At 41.2% G+C, this 19,763-nt stretch overlaps 1 long non-coding RNA gene across 4 annotated transcripts in view; it reads right to left on the minus strand.

Annotated features, from left to right (window-relative positions):
* The window catches only part of LOC102447669 (uncharacterized), a 210,210-nt gene that overhangs the window by 21,066 nt on the left and 169,381 nt on the right, over positions 1 to 19,763 (minus strand). For 2 of the 4 annotated variants that reach the window (XR_012906731.1, XR_012906730.1), the window contains exons 6-7: positions 15,671 to 18,748; positions 2,501 to 2,628 (exon numbers count right to left, since the gene is read on the minus strand). This is a non-coding gene — a long non-coding RNA (uncharacterized LOC102447669). Of the gene's footprint in view, positions 1 to 2,500; positions 2,629 to 15,670; positions 18,749 to 19,763 lie in introns of those variants that run through there. The other 2 variants (XR_012906728.1, XR_012906729.1) reach the window with 2 other exon arrangements.

Consider the following 19,763-nt stretch of genomic DNA (forward strand, 5'->3'; position numbering starts at 1 on the left):
TAGATGTTTAATTTACAATAGCCACTTCACACTTAAACTCCTATTTACTAGATATTTCATAACTGCCTCTTTACAGAACACTAACACATTTCAATATGTTTGGAGAAAACATGTTTTTCTGTCCTTTTTTTATTTTTATTTTTTTTAAGGGATGTGGCCTATATGATTTTTTTTCATTGTGAAGGTATTTGTGCTATCTGAAATTAATTGCTACCTAAGACTGATTTAGGGGTAACAGATAAAAGCAAAAAAAGTTACCTTCTAAGAGAAACCAGGTTGATCAAGAATGTAAAATAAAAGCATAGCTTTTAGGCATACTATAATTGGTTTCTAAATGACTACCTCAAATACATGTACCTCTTTAAAATTGAGTATTCAAAAGCAAGCAGCTGAGTACTCACTGCAGCACTTTCTTGTGAATTCAAAACTAGCATCATTTAGCTTTGTCTTATTTCAAGACTTTAAATTAAAAAAGTTAGAGTAGATAGTATATGTTATGCTTGCTTTAAAAGGAGGGAAAAATGAAGCTGATGTAGACAATATCAATCAATGACTATTGGTTATGACCATAATAACGTCTTAGCAGTGAAATACTGCTTTTTTTTTAAATACAGTTGTGATATAAGCACTGTCTGAATAAGCCCTCCCCTGACATCTAGTGATCAGCTGTGGGAAAAGACTTTTGGAGCTGTTATATGTACATGGACACATAGAAGAGCTGTGTTGTCAGTGCCATCAATTTTGTCTGGTTTTAGGTTACAATTCATTTTAGTATTGAATGCAAGAGTAATGAAATAATATTATCCTTATTCCATGACTAATCAGCTAGAGAACTAAACTTAGCTGCTCTGATGGGGTGTATATCCTACTGGACATAGCACTTGGATTGTAAGGAGGCCAATACTCAAAATGAGGGGGGTGGGTGGAAATAGGTATTTATCTGATGGTGTAGATCAGGGCTACTCAACACATGGTCTGTTTGTTTGCAGCCCACAGGTGGGCGCCAAAACAAAAAAGTAGTTAATATAATGGTCTTGTTGATATGCATTTTAGTAGTTAAATTCCTGGACTGTCATTTTCCATTAAAAGGGCTGTCATTTGGGTGGAAATTGGGTAAATATTGAATTTTATTAACATCAGAACTGACTTAAATGGGACCTGCGTGTTGTGTAGTCTTGCCAGTATCTTTGTATTCATGCCAGTCAGTGTGAAAGAAGCTATTTGCATATATATTTGCATGTATATGCAACCACAGTTAAGTTGCGGCCCTCGGCATACGCTGTATCATTGCGACCCCCCCCTCCTTCCCCCGGGCTTCCAAAGTTGAGTAGCCCTGGTGTAGACTGTGCCTGAAGAGTCCTAGAAATGATTTGATCCTTCCACTCTCCAGCATTTAAGACCACCTGACTGGACTCTATTGTGAGTCTTTGTTTCTATTCTCTGATCATTAGAGCTGCAATCATTGAACAGATCTAGGGGCTAATCCTTAGCCTAGTCTGAGGGCACAGCTGCAATAAATGTCAACAGAAGCAGAAAGGTTCCTCGTTATCCAGTGATCTCATCAACAGCTGGGCTAAGGTAAAATGCAGAAGTTGGTATCACATAAGTGGCAATGAGCTGAAAGAAACAAGTGTTAATAATGGTAGAATACAGCAGAGAGGGCACTGCTCAAGCACCTCCAAACCATCTTACAGGCGGGTAGTGAATCCATGTAAATGCACCTCTGAACTCCAGGGTCTTTGATCGAAGACAACCAACTGTGAATGAGATGCATGGGAGGGAAAGGGGACTAGCATGTTGAAGTGACCTTTGTTGAACTTTCATACGCCAAAGTGGGAAATAGAAGCTAAGAGCACTGCCCATGTACTGTGGTGTGGGTCTATGGTCATATGCTTTTTCAATTGTGGTGTTTTCCCAAATTAATGCTAGGTTCCCTTTCCTTAAATTATCTTTTGTTATGTAGAGACTCCATGCCAGCACGTAGGGAAGTACTGTCTCTTAGAAAAGGCCAACAGTGGTGTTTAAATTGTCTGTTTGGTTGTTGAGGCCTCCTCCATCTTTTCAATTGAACTCCAGATACTAAATCCATCCCTAGTCAACCAACTTAGGTGTCTAGCACAAGCACTTTGATAAAGTAAAGGTACTCCTTTAATGGGTTAGTCAGAGTCCCATAATTCTAAACGTTACACTTAAACTCCAACAGAGATTTTCTTTCAAAGATTAATGATGAGAAATGTCCAGTTGAAAATAAATTTGAGTGGTTTCTTGAAGAGGGAAGTAGATGGAATTGGCTTAAACTTGAGGGAGACTATTTAAAAATAATTTCTATTCTAAATGTCTTGACTTCATTATGAAGTAGAGCTAGTCAACATTTTACAGCCAAAACATTTTCTCCTGGACAAATGAAGCTTCACTGAAAAATCATAAACAAAACAAACTTTTTCATTTAGATTTAAATTATTTTTATTTCATTTAAAAAACCATGAACGCTTCAAAAGACGTTATTTCTGTCATAAGGGGGGGAAAAAAGGTTGTGGTGGTTTTTGTTTGTTTGTTTGTTTTTGACCAGCTCGTCTCTGGCTATTGTAATTTGTGTGGCTTCTCATCGCTTCTTGCCATACAAGTCACCTAAAAAGTGAACAAGAGTTGAGAAAAGAGATGTCTTTTCAAGGGTTGCTTGTGAAATAAAAGTATTAATAAAAAAAAGTGATTGAAAAATCAAACCCTAGATGTCAATAAATTGTTTAATATTTAGGGACGTCTCACTTCTTAAATGCTTAATAAACCTCTGCTAGTTTCCTGAAAGTAATGTTACATTTTAATTCTTCACAAAATGTTTAAAAAGATATTCATGAAGAATGATCCTGGACTCTTGCTCAAGGCTGACTCACAGACTCAGTCCAAGACATCAAACACATTTTAAAACAAGCCTATTTAAACAATCAGACTGTTCAAAAGCAAAGGGAACTGCTTTTTCTAAATGGTCAATACATCCAGCTGGGGAATTTAAAAAGAGGGAGCGGGGGTGGGGAAAATAACCACAGAGAGAAGGCACAGTTTGACTTAGAAAATAAAACCAAACATCAGGAGTTGAGCCAGAAAATGATATTTGAAGAGGTCAAAACCAGAAAATATTTTGGCCTCCTACCCCTGTGATTGAAGTCCCAATGTCCTGCAGCAATGGGGGAATGCATGTCTTGTGCTTTGATGTCAGTTAAAAGAACTGTTTAGTTATCCAAGGTGCTCATAATAATCTTGTGCCTTAACAAAAACACACAAACACACACCATTTATGCTCTGTCTCTATTTTAAATGGCTGCAGATGTAAGATTTTTAGTAAGCAATGTAGAATTAAAAATGGCCGAGGTTTGTTACTCTCATTTAGTGCCTTTATCTGGGTTTTAGGTTCTTTTTTTATTAAATTGAATGTAGACTGAACTTAAAATGGACCCAAAATTAGATGAAAATTTAATTTGGATAAAACACTGGCTTTACTCGCCACCCCTCCCCCAAAGTTTTGTAATTACATTCAACCTAAATAGCAGTGGAAGCTTTCTTTCTTTCTACATGGGAATGTGATGGCAAAAAAGAAAACATTCAAAGACATTTTTTAAAACAAAAATATTAACTGGCTTTACTTTTGGGTTGAGAATGTCTCCAAGAAATAAAAAGGTAGGAAGTCCAATCATCAGTTATAACTAAACAGTCATAGATTTGTCATTCTTGTTTTACTAATTTTCAAAACCGTTTGAATCACAGGATACTTTGTGTGGGTGATTTGTTAGAAAATGGTTGACTAATAATGTACATTAAGGCTGTGTCTACACTGGCATGAATTTCCGGAAATGCTTAAAACGGAATACTATTCCGTTTTCAGTTTTTCCGGAAAAGGAGCGTCTACATTGGCAGGCTGCTTTTCCGGAAAAGCCCTTTTTCCAGAAAAGCGTCTGTGGCCAATGTAGACATGATTTTCTGGAAAAGATGCCCGATCGCCATTTTCGCGATCGGGGCTTTTTTCCAGAAAAGACTACTGGGCTATCTACACTGGCCCTTTTCTGGAACAGTGTTCCGGAATAAGGACTTATGCCCGAGTGGGAGCAGAATAGTTTTTCCGGAATAGTGGCTGATTTTGTACAGTAGAGCATCATTGCTTTTCTGGAAATTCAAGGGCCAGTGTAGACAGCTCCCAGCTTATTCCGGAAAAGCGGCTGATTTTCCGGAATAAGTGGCCCAGTGTAGACACAGCCTAACTGTAGCCCACAAATTTGGAAACCAGAAAGCAAATAGAGGACAGCTTCCACTTGATCTGCTTATTAATGGAACAGCATCTTCCAATTAGAGCACCTTAGTGTACATCAACACAGAGATATGGATTCCAAGAAAGCAGAGCTTGGCAAAAAGAAATATGGAAGAAAAGTAATAAATCCTAAATACAATAAGCCAGTCCAATTCACAATGAGCAGTTGTTTGTCTTCCATAGAATTAATGACACCATGTGCTAAGCAAAATATTATTCAGTGTGAACACAGGTGCGAAAGAAAAATGCAGTGAATAAACATGAACAATGCCGCAATGATTTTAAAAAGAAATGACAAAACAGAAAAAGAGGCGGTAACCCACTACATCTTAAGGAAATGGATAAAGGCAGCCAAAAGCAGCATCAATGAATACTAGTTAAAAAGAGGGGCTGAGGGGGGAGGGAAAAGATATATTAATAAAAACTAATGCTGTAGAGAAAATAGGTCTATTGTAAAATGAAGAAGGGGAATTAAGTCAAAAATAGTAATGATTTAGAAATCTAAGAACACTACTATGAAAAAAGAAAAGAAATGTGAGCAGTTAATAAAGGATGAGGACACTAAAATAATGCCAATATTGGTAAATGGAACATGCACATGTGATTGGGGGTAGGAGGACTGATGAGCAGATGTAGTAATGATTTTCAATCAATGGATTGAAGAACAATCACAGGCCTGGCCTCTGGGGCTATGTCTACACTGGTGGGTTCTTGCGCAAGAATCCGCAAAGCACCTACACTGCCCACCTGCTCTTGTGCAAGATGATTTACAGTATGGCATGGTAAGAGAGGGCTTCTTGCGCAAGAGCTACGCTCTTTTCAGGTAAGAGCTACACTTCTAACAGGTGTAAGCTCTCTTGCGGAGGATCTCTTGTGCAAGAGGGCAGTGTGGACAATCGGCAGAGATTTCTTGCGCAAGAAAGCCCTACGACTAAAACAGCCATCAGCACTTTCTTGTGCAAGAGAGCATCCACACTGTCATAGATGCCCTTGTACAAAAGCACATCTCGCACATGTCATTATGGATGTGTTCTTGCGCAAGACTTCTTGCACAAGAACTCTTGTGCAAGATATTCTTGTGCAAGAAGCCGCCAGTGTAGACATAGCCTGTGAGTTCTCTAAGGCTCATGCACCAGCTGAAAAAATAAAAAGGGGTGCTCGGCACTGGCATGGCTGGATTAATTTTTGCGGGCCTAGTACCTAGACCATGGGCCCTCCTTTCCCCACTCCAGCCAAGCTCTGCCTTAAAGCCCTGCCTCTACTCGGCCTGTTCCCACACCCCGAGGCTCTACCTGCAAAAGGGGATGGTGTGTGGAGAGCAGAGCACAGGAAGTGGGAGGGGTGTGACAAGAAGCAAGTAGTGGACAAGACTAGGAGTGCCAGATACATTCACAAAAAATACCGAACATGGTAGGAAGAAAATTGGTTGAGCAAAACCCCCCTCCCCCCCAAAACAGGGGACCAAAGTTGTTGAGAAAAAAAAAACGATCGCACAAAAAAACCAGTCGCTCCCCCCACCCCTGCCTAATGTGGCACAGGAAGACTGTCCCAAGCAGCCTTCTGTCTGAGAAAAACAGAAAATACCGGACACCTGGCAACCTTAGGCAAGACCTTGGGGGAGAAGAGGGCAAGTGAAGGGGGCAGGGCCTTCAGGATGGAGCATGTGTGGAGTGGAGGGTGAGGCCATGAGCCAGTTGCCAAAGCCCCTTCTGCAGGTGGGCCTAGTGCCATTGTAAATGCAGTACTGGCTCACATGGGCCACAGTTTCATCCAGAACGTTACAGCAAGATGTAATGCTTTTAAACTGGAATGTTTGTGATGATAGTCTATAGGTGATTGCAATGATTTTAATTGATTGCAATTATGCCATTCATAATGGTTTTAATAATGATTAAGGCTGCATCTACACTGGCATGATTTTGCGCAAATAGTTTTTCCATTAAAAGAATTTGCGCAAGAGAGCATCTATACTGGGATGTGCCTTTGCGCAAAAGATTTGCTTTTGCGCAAAAGCATCCGTGCCAGTGTAGACGCTCTCTTGCGCAAGAAAGCTTCGATGGCCATTTTTAGGAAATTGATGTTACCTATCTACACTGGCCTCTTGCGCAAGAACACTTGCGCACGAGGACTTATCCCTGAGCGGGAGCATCAGAATAGTTGTGCAAGAAGCACTGATTTCATACAGTAGACCATGAGTGTTCTTGCGCAAATACTCGTGGCCAGTGTAGACAGGCGGCAAGATTTTGTGCAAAATCTTGCCAATGTAGACTCAGCCTTGGTCTCTAAGAATACCAATGGTAGCCATCCTATTCAGTATCTAGAATATGAAGGAAGATTATGGGTGCTGAAAATCATCTCCCCAGGACTACAGCAGGGAAATTTTACAAAAAGTTATAGGTACATAAAGTCACACGTACGAGCCTAATTTTCATGTGTGCTTTTTAAAATTCTTACGACACTGGGCACCTATCTGCATCTTTAGGACCTGATTACATTTGTAAATCTGGCCCCAGACTATTTCATCCCCAGCTGGGCAAAGGATTATGATTCTTCCTCTTGAATGCAGACCTCACCCCACTGGCCATGCGTTTGTTCCCTCAAGCACCACGTGGCACTTTCTGCGGAGGCTCCATGGGAGCGTTCATGGATGCAGAGCATGACCACTTGTCTTGGGGCAGAGACCTGACATCATACCCTCCTTGTATTCCATTGGTTGCCAAATCATTTCTGAGTGTGTTCAGCTCCATTCATAGCACTCTGTGAAGACTTTAACAGCTGAGCTGATCATCTGGCCTTATTCAGCATTTCTGAGGGCAAAAATATATATAATAAAGCGCACTAATGTAGGTGTGCGGCTTTTTCATCTTGTGGGTTTTTTTTTTCATTTTTCAAAGTAAAAACATCTTCCTTCCCAAACAGAATTGCAAGACTGAGTGCAATGCATGTTGAGAGTGTGTGCCGTTAGTTACATTAATTAAATCCTCATTTAATGTACAAAATAATATAAATTCATAACCATTATTCTACAGCTGAGCAACTATTAGTTCACAGTGAAAATCATTTTGTTTAAATGCTTGTGAAAAATCTGAATATGCACAATTGATTATGAAATAAACAAAAACCCATAGCAAAACCCCACTAGAGACTCTGGTGTCCATTTATTTTGAGTCTACTTTGTGCGCAGTGTAATGGCATTGAGCACAAGGAAATCATGTGGTAGGCTCTTCATGGAGCCATCTCTCCGACATTCCATAAGAACATAATTATATCTATTTTGTGCTATATGCACACTGCCAACATTATTTAAAGAAGTCTGATATTGAGAAATAAGCATTTAAAGGAGAAAGAAAAAAAATGAAAATGTTGACAATAAAAAAGTATGTAATAAAAGAATGGATCACTATAGGGCATAACTTTATGAGAGAGGAAAAGCCATACTGTTTTTTGCCACTACACAATTTACTATTTGATCCTATACAGCAGTGTTTCTCAATCTTTTTTTTTTTATAAAGTACCCCTTTAAAAAAAATTATACATACTCCCAGTACCTACAGTTTTCAGACACATTTTTTTTCTTCCGTTGCAACATAAGAACATAAGAATGGCTGTTCTGGGTCAGACCAAAGCTCCATTTAGCCCAGTAGCCTGTCTACCAATAGTGGCCAGCGCCAAGTGCCCCAGAGGGGGTGGACCGAAGACAATGATCAAGCGATTTGTCTCATACCATCCATCTTCAGCCTCTGACAAACAGAGGTCAGGGACACCATTTCTATCCCCTGGCTAATAGCCTTTTATGGACCTAACCTCCATGAATTTATCTATCTTCTCTTTAAACTCTGTTATAGTTCTAGCCTTCACAGCCACAGCTGGCAAGGAGTTCCACAGGTTGACTATGCACTGTGTGAAGAAGAATTTTCGCTTATTAGTTTTAAACCTGCTACCCATTAATTTCATTTGGTGTCCTCTAGTCCTTATATTATGGGAACTAATTAATAACTTTTCTTTATTCACCCTCTCCACACCACTCATAATTTTATATAACGCTATCATATCACGCCTCAGTCTCCTCTTTTCCAAACTGAAAAGTCCCAGTCGCTTTAGCCTCTCTTCATATGGGACCCGTTCCCAACCCCCTAATCATTTTAGTTGCTCTTTTCTGAACCCTTTCCAAGACCAAAATATCTTTTTTGAGGTGAGGAACCACATTTGTACACAGTATTCAAGATGTGGGTGTAGCATAGTTTTATACAAAGGCAGTAAAATATTCTGTGTTTTATTTTCTATCCCTTGCTTAATAATTCCTAACATTCTATTTGCCTTTTTGACCGCCACAGCACACTGTGTAGACGTTTTCAGAGAACAATCCACACTAACTCCAAAATCTCGTTCCTGATTTGTCATAGCCAAATTAGCCCCCATCATACTATATGTATAGTTGGGTTATTTTTTCCAACGATGAATTCCATTGTAATTCATCATTAAACACAAGTCAGCGACACTTTGAGACTGCACGTTCCATCTTTGTGCGTACGTATTTATAATTCACCTTTCCTTTCCCCCTTTAGCTCCTCTGAGGCAGGACAGGAGCATTTAGGCATGTGGGATCTAGAAAAAAAAATTGATGTGAGTATCCATGGATTCAGTATACACGTCTACTAGGCCAGAGAGGGACAGAATGCTTTGATTTAAAGCCAAAGGAATCATATGAAGTGCAGCATTTTCACTCTTGTGTTTCATAGAAATGACGGCTGGAAGGGACCTTGAGATATCCAGCCCCTCTGCAGGATCAAGTAAACTGATACCACCCAGACAAGCGTTTGTCTAATCTGTTCTTACAAACAATGTCCCAATAAAGGAGCTTCCACAACCTTCTTTGGAAGCCTAGTTTAGAATTTCATTATCCTTACAGCTGGAAAGTTTTTCCTAATATCCAACCTAAACCTCTCTTGCTTCAGATTAAACCCAACCTGCAGGGCTCTCAGTAAGCAATTGGTCATAATCCTCTTTATAACAGCCCCTAACGTATTTAAAGACTGGTATCAGATCCCTCATTAGTCACCTTCACTCACGAGTAAACAGACCCGGTATTTTAATCTTTCCCCCTTGGTCAGGTTTGCTATAACATTTATCATTTACTGCTCTCCTCTGGCCTTTCTTCTATTTATCTACCCAGAATTGGACACTACTCCAGTGGTGCTAACTAGAGTAGGGCAATTACCTCCTGTGTCTCATATGCAGCACTCTGGTTAATACATCGTTTTAGCAACCACATCACCTTGTCTACTCATATTCAAGTTGTGATCTCCTGTAACCCACAGCTCCTTTTCAGCAGCACTGCCAGTTCTTCCCCATTTTGCAGCTGTGCATTTTGATTTTCCCTCCTGAGTGAAGCACTTTGCCCTTATCCTTATTAATTCATCTGACTGATTTCACACCAGTTTTCCAATTTGTCAAGGGCGTTTTGAATTCTAATCTGGTCTTCCAAGGTGCTTGTAACGTCCTCCAACTTTGGTCATAGGGCAAATGTTATAAGCACACTCTCCAATAACCAAATCATTAATGAAAGTACCAGTCCTAGGACTGACCCTTCTGGGTCCCCCACTAGATAGTCCCCTCCTTCAGTTTCAAATGCTTTTAAATATACTTTGGAGGTAAGGGGGGAAGCGGAGCCTATTATCATCAGTAGCCATGGGACAAGCGGCAGGCATTTAGCTTCACAAAATCTCTAACATGCTAAAGGTAAAATTTTGGCAAAAGTTAGTGTCACAAAACATTTTCCCCTCTTTATTTAAGCTGTTTGTTTTATTTAAGTGCATTTCTCCTGAAAAACAAATCAGTGGAAGCCTGTGCTATGCACACAATAAAGATTTGTGTTTGCAGTTTACCCAGTACATTTGAATGAGTTGTGAATTTTAAAAGAAAATTCTTCACACACCTGTTTAGTGGGGCTGAACTGCTTCCACTGTGCTGCAATAATGACTTTGGTTATTGACCATACATCTACTGCTACTGTTTAAATGAATTTGTATGTATAGCAACAGAGGAACTGAATGCAATAGTCAGGAAGGTTACCCAAGACCACATTTTGACTATGTCTAGGCAGCAGGGCTATTTTGGGATACTGAAAGTATCCCAAAATAGCTATTCTGTGTCTTATAAGCAGCCCATTATTTCAAAATATCTTTCCAACTAACGGGCGCACTATTCAGCAGTCCCTGTAACTCTTGTTCCATGAGGGTTAAGGGACATTTTGGAATAGTGCTTTATTTTGAAATTTGGCGCTGTGTAGACAGCACAAATTTTGAAATAAGCTATTTCAAAATTACCTCACAATAAGCTATGCAATTTACATAGCCTATCTTCTTGTGAAGTAAGGGTTCTGGGTAGACATACCCTTTGAGTCCTTTAACAGGACAAGGAGTAAGCTTACTTCAGAGAGGCAAGTGAGCCCAAGACACTTAGGGCATGTTTACACTAGGAAATTATTTTGAAATAAGTGATTTTTTAAATAACTCCTGAAATAACTATTTTGAAATAGTGTGTCCACACTACAGGGAGAGAGGAGTTTTTAAGTTAAGTGCCAATATGGGCACAAGAACAAATGGAGATAAGCTGGTCATCAACAAGGTTAGACTTGAAATTAGGCAAATATTTGTAACTGTCAGAGGAGGAAAGTTCTCGAGCAGCCTTCCAAGGATGGGGGGTGGTGGGAAGGGAAGGAACAAACCTAACTGGCTTCAATACTGAGTTTGATAAGTTGATAGAGGGGATGGCATAATACAGTGGTTTTCAAATTATGGCTCACGTCCCACTATTGGGTCTTAGAATGTCAGGCCCTGGGTCTCATTGCTGCAGGGGGAGCAGGTGATGACTGGGGGTGTCTGTTCTGATAACACAGACTGCACTGCACCCCAGAAGTGGCTGGCAAAAGGCCTGGCTCTTAGGTTGGGGAGAGGGGGAGGGGAGCCCACAGGGTTCCATGCACGGCCTCTGCCTGAGCATTAGCTCCATACTCCCATTGGCTAGGCAGTTGTTGCTGGCTGCGTCTGGGGTGCAGCATGGTCTGCAGTGCGAGGAGAGGCAGTAAGCCACCTTAGCTCCTCTGCTGCACCACTGATAGGGAGCCTCTGAAGGTAAGCCCCTCCTGCCCCAGCCCTGATCCCCCCGCAAAGCTGGCGCCCCCTCCTACAGCATGAAGCTCTCATCCTCAGCCCTACCCCAGAGCCCACACTCTAGTCAAATTATGTTGTGTCACAAGAATCAACAATTTTCTTCAATGGGGCCATGAGAAAAAAAAATTGAAAACCTCTGGTGTAATAAGCAGGGCTCAACGATTGTGTTGAAAACCACTCACCAGCCCCGCACAGTGCATGCGTGAAACCCGCACTGCACATGCACGGACTTCCAGTGAACAGGGCGACTAGCTGAAATCTACTTGCCACGGGCAAGTAGATAAGCATATTTGTTATCTGTCCTGATAATAAGACTGTCTACCTGTCTCCTGGTCTGCAACTGCTAGCTGCAAATATCTCCAACAGACAGGAATAGGACACGAGAGCTCTGCTACTACAATGGCTTCTTGCCCTGGTCTCTGGCTGGTGGATCTTGCCCACATGCTCAAAGTCTAATGGATCATTCTATTTGGAGTCAGAAAGAAATTTTTCCCCTGTGTCAGATTTGAAAGCATGGGGCATGGTTCACTTCCAGATTTATATACATTTATATCATAAATGGCGGATTCATTAATGTGAAGTCTTTAACCCTGATTTAAACTTGTCATCAACTCAGTAAGACATTGTGGGACTATTACAGGAGTGGGCATATGAAATTCTGTGGCCTGCAATGTGCAGGAGGTCAGCCCAGGTGATCCCTTCTGGCCTTAAAGTCTATGGCTGCGTCTAGATTGGCCAGTTTTTCTGGAAAATCAGCCAGTTTTCTGGAAAAGCTTGCCAGCTGTCTATACTGGCCGCTTGAATTTCTGCAAAAGCACTGACTTCCTACTGTAAGAAATCAATGCTTCTTGTGGAAATACTATTCTGCTCCCGTTCAGGCAAAAGTCCCTTTTGTGCAAAGCTTTTGCTCAAGAGGACCAGTGTAGACAGCTGAGATTTGTTTTCCGCAAAAAAGCCCAGATCGAGAAAATGGTGATCGGGGCTTTGTCAGCCGACGGTCAGGGCAGTGAGTGGTGTGTGTGTGTGTGCTATACACCCGAGACTTCAACTGCTGAGACTGGGGGTCCCTTGCAGCAGGCAACCTGGAAGAGGTTGACAAGCGCCCCAATAAGTTTGCAGGGAGAGTTTATTACACTTCAGATTTTAGCTGCTAGAATCTGTGATTCCTTCACAGCGGGCAGCCTGGGGGACGCTGAGAAGTTCCCCAACGGATCTGCCACCTGGGAGTGACACAAATCCAAACGCCCAAGCTCTCCCTATATCTGTCCCTTAAGACCGGCTGAAGTTCTTTTAAATTGTGCCTGGTTCTGTTACAGCAACTGAAGGAGTCAGGTTAAAGCTTAAACAGTTCCAGGTTTATTGAGGAAGCTTATAAATCATATGGTTCCAATGGCTATTGTTCTATTTCTTAACTGCTAGCAAAATATAGATCTTAAAAATGGTTACAAAGAAGATAAAGATAGGAAAAACAGAAATAATAGTACCAAGTAACAGTTTAACCTTTAAAGAGCTCTTAGTCTGTGTACACTTAAGACAGAGGACCACATCCAGGTACAATTTTTACCCCCTTCTGTGCCTCTCGACTCCAGCGTGTCAGGCCAGGGCCGGTCCCTCAATTCTTAGGAAAGACGAAAATACGAGGTGGGCGTCCCCATAGAACCTCGGGAGGTCAAACACCTAACCCGACCAGCAGGTAGAGGGTAGAATGACACTCAAAAGTGAGTGTGCTGCTGTACCCATCTTTATACCCATGGGGTCACGTATTTCTCTTTCTTATCTGTGATGCCAAATGGTGCTGGTCTGTCTTTTGTGAGACCAGTTCTTACAAGGGAGTTGTGAACTTAATTTACACTTGTAAGAGAAATAACTAAATTGGAAGTACTGGGCATTCTTTTCTCAGTGGGAAATTCCTCTTCCAGGGACTGTGTGTTTGTATCAACATGGATGCCAGCCGGGTACTTCTCGCAGCCTCGAGGCCAGCTTATTGCCTTAATCGTTCTCTCCTCATATCTATGTTTTCAGCTTCTCAGGATCAGATGAGCCAGCATAGACTATGCTGATTTTATTGCTCCTTCTCTGTCCTGTATGCTTCAGGAACCTCAGATAGGCAAATTAAGATGGATGAGATGGGGGGGGGGGCTGTCTGGCTACAGGCTTTTTTGCGGAAAAGCGAGTCTAGATTGGCACGGACGCTTTTCTGCAAAAAGTGCTTTTGCGGAAAAGCGTCCGTGCCAATCTAGACGCTCTGTTCCGAAAATGCTTTTAACAGAAAACTTTTCCATTAAAAGCATTTCCGGAAAATCATGCCAATCTAGACGCAGCCTATGAGAAGAGACAATGACATCACTGACCCTAAAAGGAGATAGGTGAAATGTTGGTTCCATTGAAATCAAAAGGATGTTTGCTATTAATTTCAGTTGGGACCAGGATGTAGATGGAAAGTCAGAAGCAGGATATGGTCCCAAAACATCATGAAAAAACAGAGACAACAAAAAAACAGAAATTCCCTCCATCTGTTTGCTCTTTTACCTTACCCATATCTTATACTTTTAGCTCTCATAGGGCCTTATTTCCACTGAAGTTAATGATGTCTTTACATTACCTTTCAGGGGCTGTGGATCAGGCTGCTAAAGTACACACATATTTACTCAGTTTTGCAAAAATCGTTTGATCTGCTTTGTAGTGCAGTGAAGAGTGGGGTACTATCCCTGTCCAATGTTACATCTGCAAGGTAGTTAAGACCAGTAAATTTTGAAGGCAGCAGCTACATAAATGCAGAGCTTGTAAGTGTGAAATCTGGCTTGAAATGCACAAACAGAAGGAGAGCCCTAACTTACCCAAAATCTTTGCAAACTTCCTAGCTGTGTGATTCTGATGTTCATACTGTCTGTTTTTCTATTACTCCCTTTCAACCTTCCTGCCCTCCTCCCTCTTCCCATAAAGAGAAATGTGAGTATAAAATATCGCTAAGTTAGTACATCACAAACACCACTGGTTCACAAATTGGCATGATTCACCATCAGCCTCTGTGTCCAGTTTACATGTTGGAGCTTATGCTATAAAACAAGATGCCATGTACTAGATGATGATCACTTGTGAGCTGTACAGATTACACTTAGATTTTCCACACTGCATGCTATTTACTCTCCAGGATTCCCACCTATCAAAGCAATTTGCAAATATAATTCTACTTGTAGCCAGCTATTATAATAAATCAATGCATAAATAGGTTATAATGTAGCATTTAAATGTATAATGAGATGGGCAACAGCTATTAATGAATGCAGAGATAGATAGTTGCCCAAAGGTGAGCAGAATTCCCACTCTTCTTTCAAACCAGGTGGTGGTCTTCATATGATAGAGAAACAAGCAGCTGTTAAATATGTAAATGAAACCAAGAAATATATAGATTCACTCCATAATACTCCTCTTCAACCTCATTTCTATCATCACATTATTAGCTCTTCTGTGACTTTTTCCTTGAATATTTAAAGACAAGGAATGTGCAATTATCTTTAAACAAGCATTTGCCCAATAATCCTGCCTTGGTTCTGTAGGGCTTATCACATTTGTAACACAACCTACTGTCCCTGGACTTCAGTTTTCTACCAAGTTGAGTTGGTTGGAGAACAGAAATTCCAATCAGTGATAAATCCTTCCAGCTTGAAATTTTGTTTTTATGGTGAATTGGAATGAAAAGCAGAAAGTCTGGACATTTTTGACTCAGAATTGTCAAAAATATTTAAATTTCAAATCACAATATATATTAAATGCAAATATAACTTTGATGTTAACATTTTGATGCAGTGTAAATGACTTCAGAAAACATCTCAGAGAAATGAGAAAATAAAACAATTAATTTGACTTTTTCCCATCAAAATTAGCATAAATTATTGCAATGTCGACAAAACTATATTTACCAATGGAAAACTGTTTCACCAGAAAAAAAAGTGTCTCTTTATTATCAAGTACCATAAAGTATAGTTAGTCAAATCTGCATGAGGCCATCCTTCTTCTGTAACCTCCTGTTTTAAAGGATTCCCCCGCCAACTGTCATGTAGCTTTGTTCCCCCCTTTTTAGAAAACTCTCTCTGGTGAAAACTCTCTCACTATATAGCTATACTGTATATATCCTATTTCTATAGGACAGCTGAGAACCAATCAGAAACAGTTTTTATAATGGAATACATAAAATACTTACTTTTTTGCATGTTCCAGCATACTCAAGCAATGTCGTAGGAGAGATACAGTGCTAGCCTAGAACATCAAATAGTTTGTTTAAAACCCTCTCGCTTCTATGAGCTGGTGACTAGATCATTCACTGGCACCAGAAGCAAAAGTGTTCATTTATTTGTTAATTTAATGTAATGGTTGGCTAGAAACCAAATTATCAAACTAGTGTTTGAGCGGTGGGGAATCTTGGAACATAACATGCATTGAGCTGCACATATTATTGACGCACTGTACTCATCTCTATTTACAGCAGCTGAGGCTATGGCCAAGCCTCTTTATATTACTTTTCCACTTGGAGGAACAACACGGACATAGAATCCTGTGGAAGGCGTCATGGATGTTGCTCTCTGAGGCTGGCTCACTTGGGTGCATTTTCTGCTCAATTGCTGGATTACACATACTTATTATATATTTCAAATTTGCAATACACAAGAGACAAGAATTTTCCAGCTTGCACCTTCCATACCGAGCAATTTGAATGCATTTATAACACCGGGATGAATGTAAAGGTAAGAGGAAAAAATCCACACATAGGAAAGGGGAAAATCTCCCCAAGTTTCTTGGCTAGTCATTGCTGCAAATTTGCAGGTCTTCAAAATTCAGCAGCAGCTGAATCACTGTGGGGCAGTTGCAGATATTCCTGGAACTATGCTCTTTACATTTTTCTACAGGAGCTTTCATTGAGAGTAATCTAAAACCTCTAACCATGCCCTCAACCTCTGCAACTGATCACTATGACTGCCTAAGTCCAGTCCTCCTTCCCCAGAAATCAACGAAAAATATTTCTATTAGCATAGGATATAGCTCTGAATCACATTGTTAACCAACAGAAATGAAGCTACCTCGGGGTAGAACATGGCAGCTTTTTAAAAGATGGCAGCAAAACTAGGGAGAGTTTAAGGGTGGGTATTAAAGGGTCATGTTATTTCCAATTGAAATTACAGGGGAATTTAATTTGACAAAAGTAATTGCCTAAATTGGAACCATTTTATTCATGGGTGGATGGAGGGGGAGCGGGAATAAAGGGAATCAAGAAACTACACCCTGTCATACCTCACTTATCTTCCTCCCACATACTCCTGTAACTTGCCTGCAGCCCCTTCAAGATGACTGAATATTAACAGCTAAAATGAATTCCTTTCTAAGGCCCAGTGGCCGTAGGAGTGGGTTGGGCTGAATCAGAGGAATCACTGACCAGTGAACTCAGGGCATTACTCCAACTTAGACCCCTATGGAGAAAAGCATGTAGGAACATGGGTTAATGAATTGGGGCCCAACACACCTCTAAGTGGGGTCTCAAGCTGGCCCACAGATGCTCCTGAAGGGGGAAGCAGTGACAGAATGCTGCACATTAAGCACAATAAGTATTATACTTTATACACAAAGTATTAAGTATTATCCATTAAGTGTAATGTCTGCTTGTAGAAGTGAGAAATGGGAGCACTAACTTCCCTTCTGAGCTTCCATGGGCTCCACAGAGGGGCTCAGCGTCCACCTCTCTTGGAATTTCCAGTTAGTGCCTCAAGTGCATTGAACCAAAATGAAAACAGGGGGAAACCCCAAACCCTCTCTGCAAGGTTCGAGCTCGGTGGTGAATAGATTGGTGCATATTTCCCAGCCCCATTCCTCACTTGCCAAGTCTGATGCTATTTTCATTAGGTCATGTTCCCATACGTGTCATTTTATACAAAGGTGCAGTATATCACCACTGGAGGTTGAGGTGCTTGTAGTGAACACAAATGAGCTTGTAATGGTCCATCTGCTTTGATTTTATTTAGTGATCCCTCAAGGGCTGGGAGCTCGAGTGAGAATAACAATGCTTCACCCCATCTGCTATTGTAGTATCAGCTCCAGTTGAATTATCACATGTTCTGAGTGGCTGGCATATGCTGTGACATAAAGCTACAAGAAAGTGTTGCTTTCCAGCTGTTGTGTTGACAAATACTTTTCAGCCAGTCATTAACTTCAGCTCAATAACCAGGAGGAAACTGCAGCTAAAGGTTGATTATTATTCTGTTTTATTTCTAAGCATTAACGATCACAAGTGCAATATATTTTGTGGCAAAAATGCCCCTGAAGGGCCACACTGTACATGAGAATTAATGTAGCAGCTTCCCTGTAATGCATATAGATGTTTGTGTCCTAGACCCAACACTGACAATGTAAATCTGCTTATGAAACAATGGCTAAGCAAGTTTAAGGAGCTGCACATGGAGGCTACATCTACACTGGCATGATTTTCTGGAAATGCTTTTAATGGAAAAGTTTTCCATTAAAAGCATTTTCGGAAATGTGTGTCTAGATTGGCAGGACGCTTTTCCGCAAAAGCACTTTTTGCGGAAAAGCGTCTGTGGCCAATCTAGACGCGCTTTTCCGCAAAAAAGCCCCGATCGTCATTTTCATAATCGGGGCTTTTTTGCAGAAAACAGTACTGTGCTGTTTACACTGGCCCTCTTGCGCAAATGATTTGCGCAAGAGGGCTTTTGCCCGAATAGGAACAGCACAGTATTTCCGCAAGAACACTGACAATCTTACATGAGATCATCAGTGTTCTTGTGGAAATTCAAGTGGCCAGTGTAGACAGCTGGCAAGTTTTTCCGCAAAAGCAGATGATTTTGCGGAAAAACTTGCCAGTCTAGACACAGTCGGAAAGTCTATTGTGTATGTAACGACTTACTGACTGAACAAAGCTATAGGCCTTTTCCAGGCTTAACTACAGGAGGAGACGCTTGGAAATGGACTTGCGATCGGAGGCCACATCACCTGGCTGACTAGATGACTGTAGCTGAAATGATGCACAGCTGAAGCACAAAAGGGCAGGCACAAAGATATTCTTCCACCAGAGCAAGTAGCTTCATGATCATAGGGGCCAACTGAGAAGCCTGGGGAGCATGATTACCACTTCACACCTTCCTCCACTCTTGGACTGGAAGACCACCGGTTGCTCTAATTTGTTCCTAGCTGCAATGACCCCAGTCAAGTCAGACAGCGATCTGCGGAGCATCACAGTCATGTGTCTCCTCTGCCAAGGGAAGTATCAAGTTTCCTGGAAAAGAGCAAAGTAGAGTTAAACGGGGTCCATAGAGTTAAAGAATAAGGACGCTGGATAAAGAACTACATGGAATGGTGTAGGGCATGCAGGGTAATGATAGAGACAAACAATATTGGACAGATTTGTGTGTGTGCAGCTTAGTCACTGATCATTTGTTTTCATCGTTTGCATCAGAATCTCTGATCTTTATTTTTTTGCCCCAGTGCTCAATAATTTGATCTGCATTGCACAACCCCCCCCCCCCCCTCCCAATGCCTCTTGGAGGCTCTATGTATGTTTTTAAGCACAGCAGCTTGTAATGCAGTTCTCTGGCCAGGAAACTGGCGCTTTAATGTGTCCGTTTGTCAAACTGCCACATATATCTCTATTTGTGCTTCATGTCTGCCCTCCGGCTCTTTGACTTGTTCAGTGCTCCACTGAAGGGCACTGTATTCGAGTGGGGTGTGTGCTAGTAGAAGGGAGGAACGCATTAGCACTGTCATAGGGAGAGTGGGAGGAGGCTTGGAGAGAAAGATGGCAGTCCTCCATCATGCAAGCTCCACTTCTGCATGGCTAATGGGCTTGTGAGTCCTGCGGCAGTGGCTTTTTGATACTGCATGGCTTGGAAACCCTCAAGTGGAAAGTTGAGCCTACTGTTCCAGACAGTGCTTTATGCCCTTATGTCCCTGTATGATGACTGCTCTGGTGCAGTGCAACCTATCAAAAGACTTACTTTGCAAGCAATGAATATGAATGCAATAGCTCCCATATTGACTGATACCCTATGGAGTGAATTGGAAGCTGCCAGAGCTGAATGCATGAGTCTCTACAGAGTGCATTAAAGAGAAGGCGGGAACAGACTCAGCTCCTCTGTATGTGGACGTGTAACACATTGGCTGTGTATAGACTGCAACCCTTTTTCATAAAAGGGATGCAAATTAGACATATCGCAATTGCAAATGAAGTGGGGATTTAAATCTCCCCTGCTTCATTATCATAAAAATGGCTGCCGCTTTTTTCCGGCTCAGAG

The sequence above is a fragment of the Pelodiscus sinensis genome, chromosome 12 (genome assembly GCF_049634645.1).
Source record: "Pelodiscus sinensis isolate JC-2024 chromosome 12, ASM4963464v1, whole genome shotgun sequence".
NCBI lineage: Eukaryota > Metazoa > Chordata > Testudines > Trionychidae > Pelodiscus > Pelodiscus sinensis.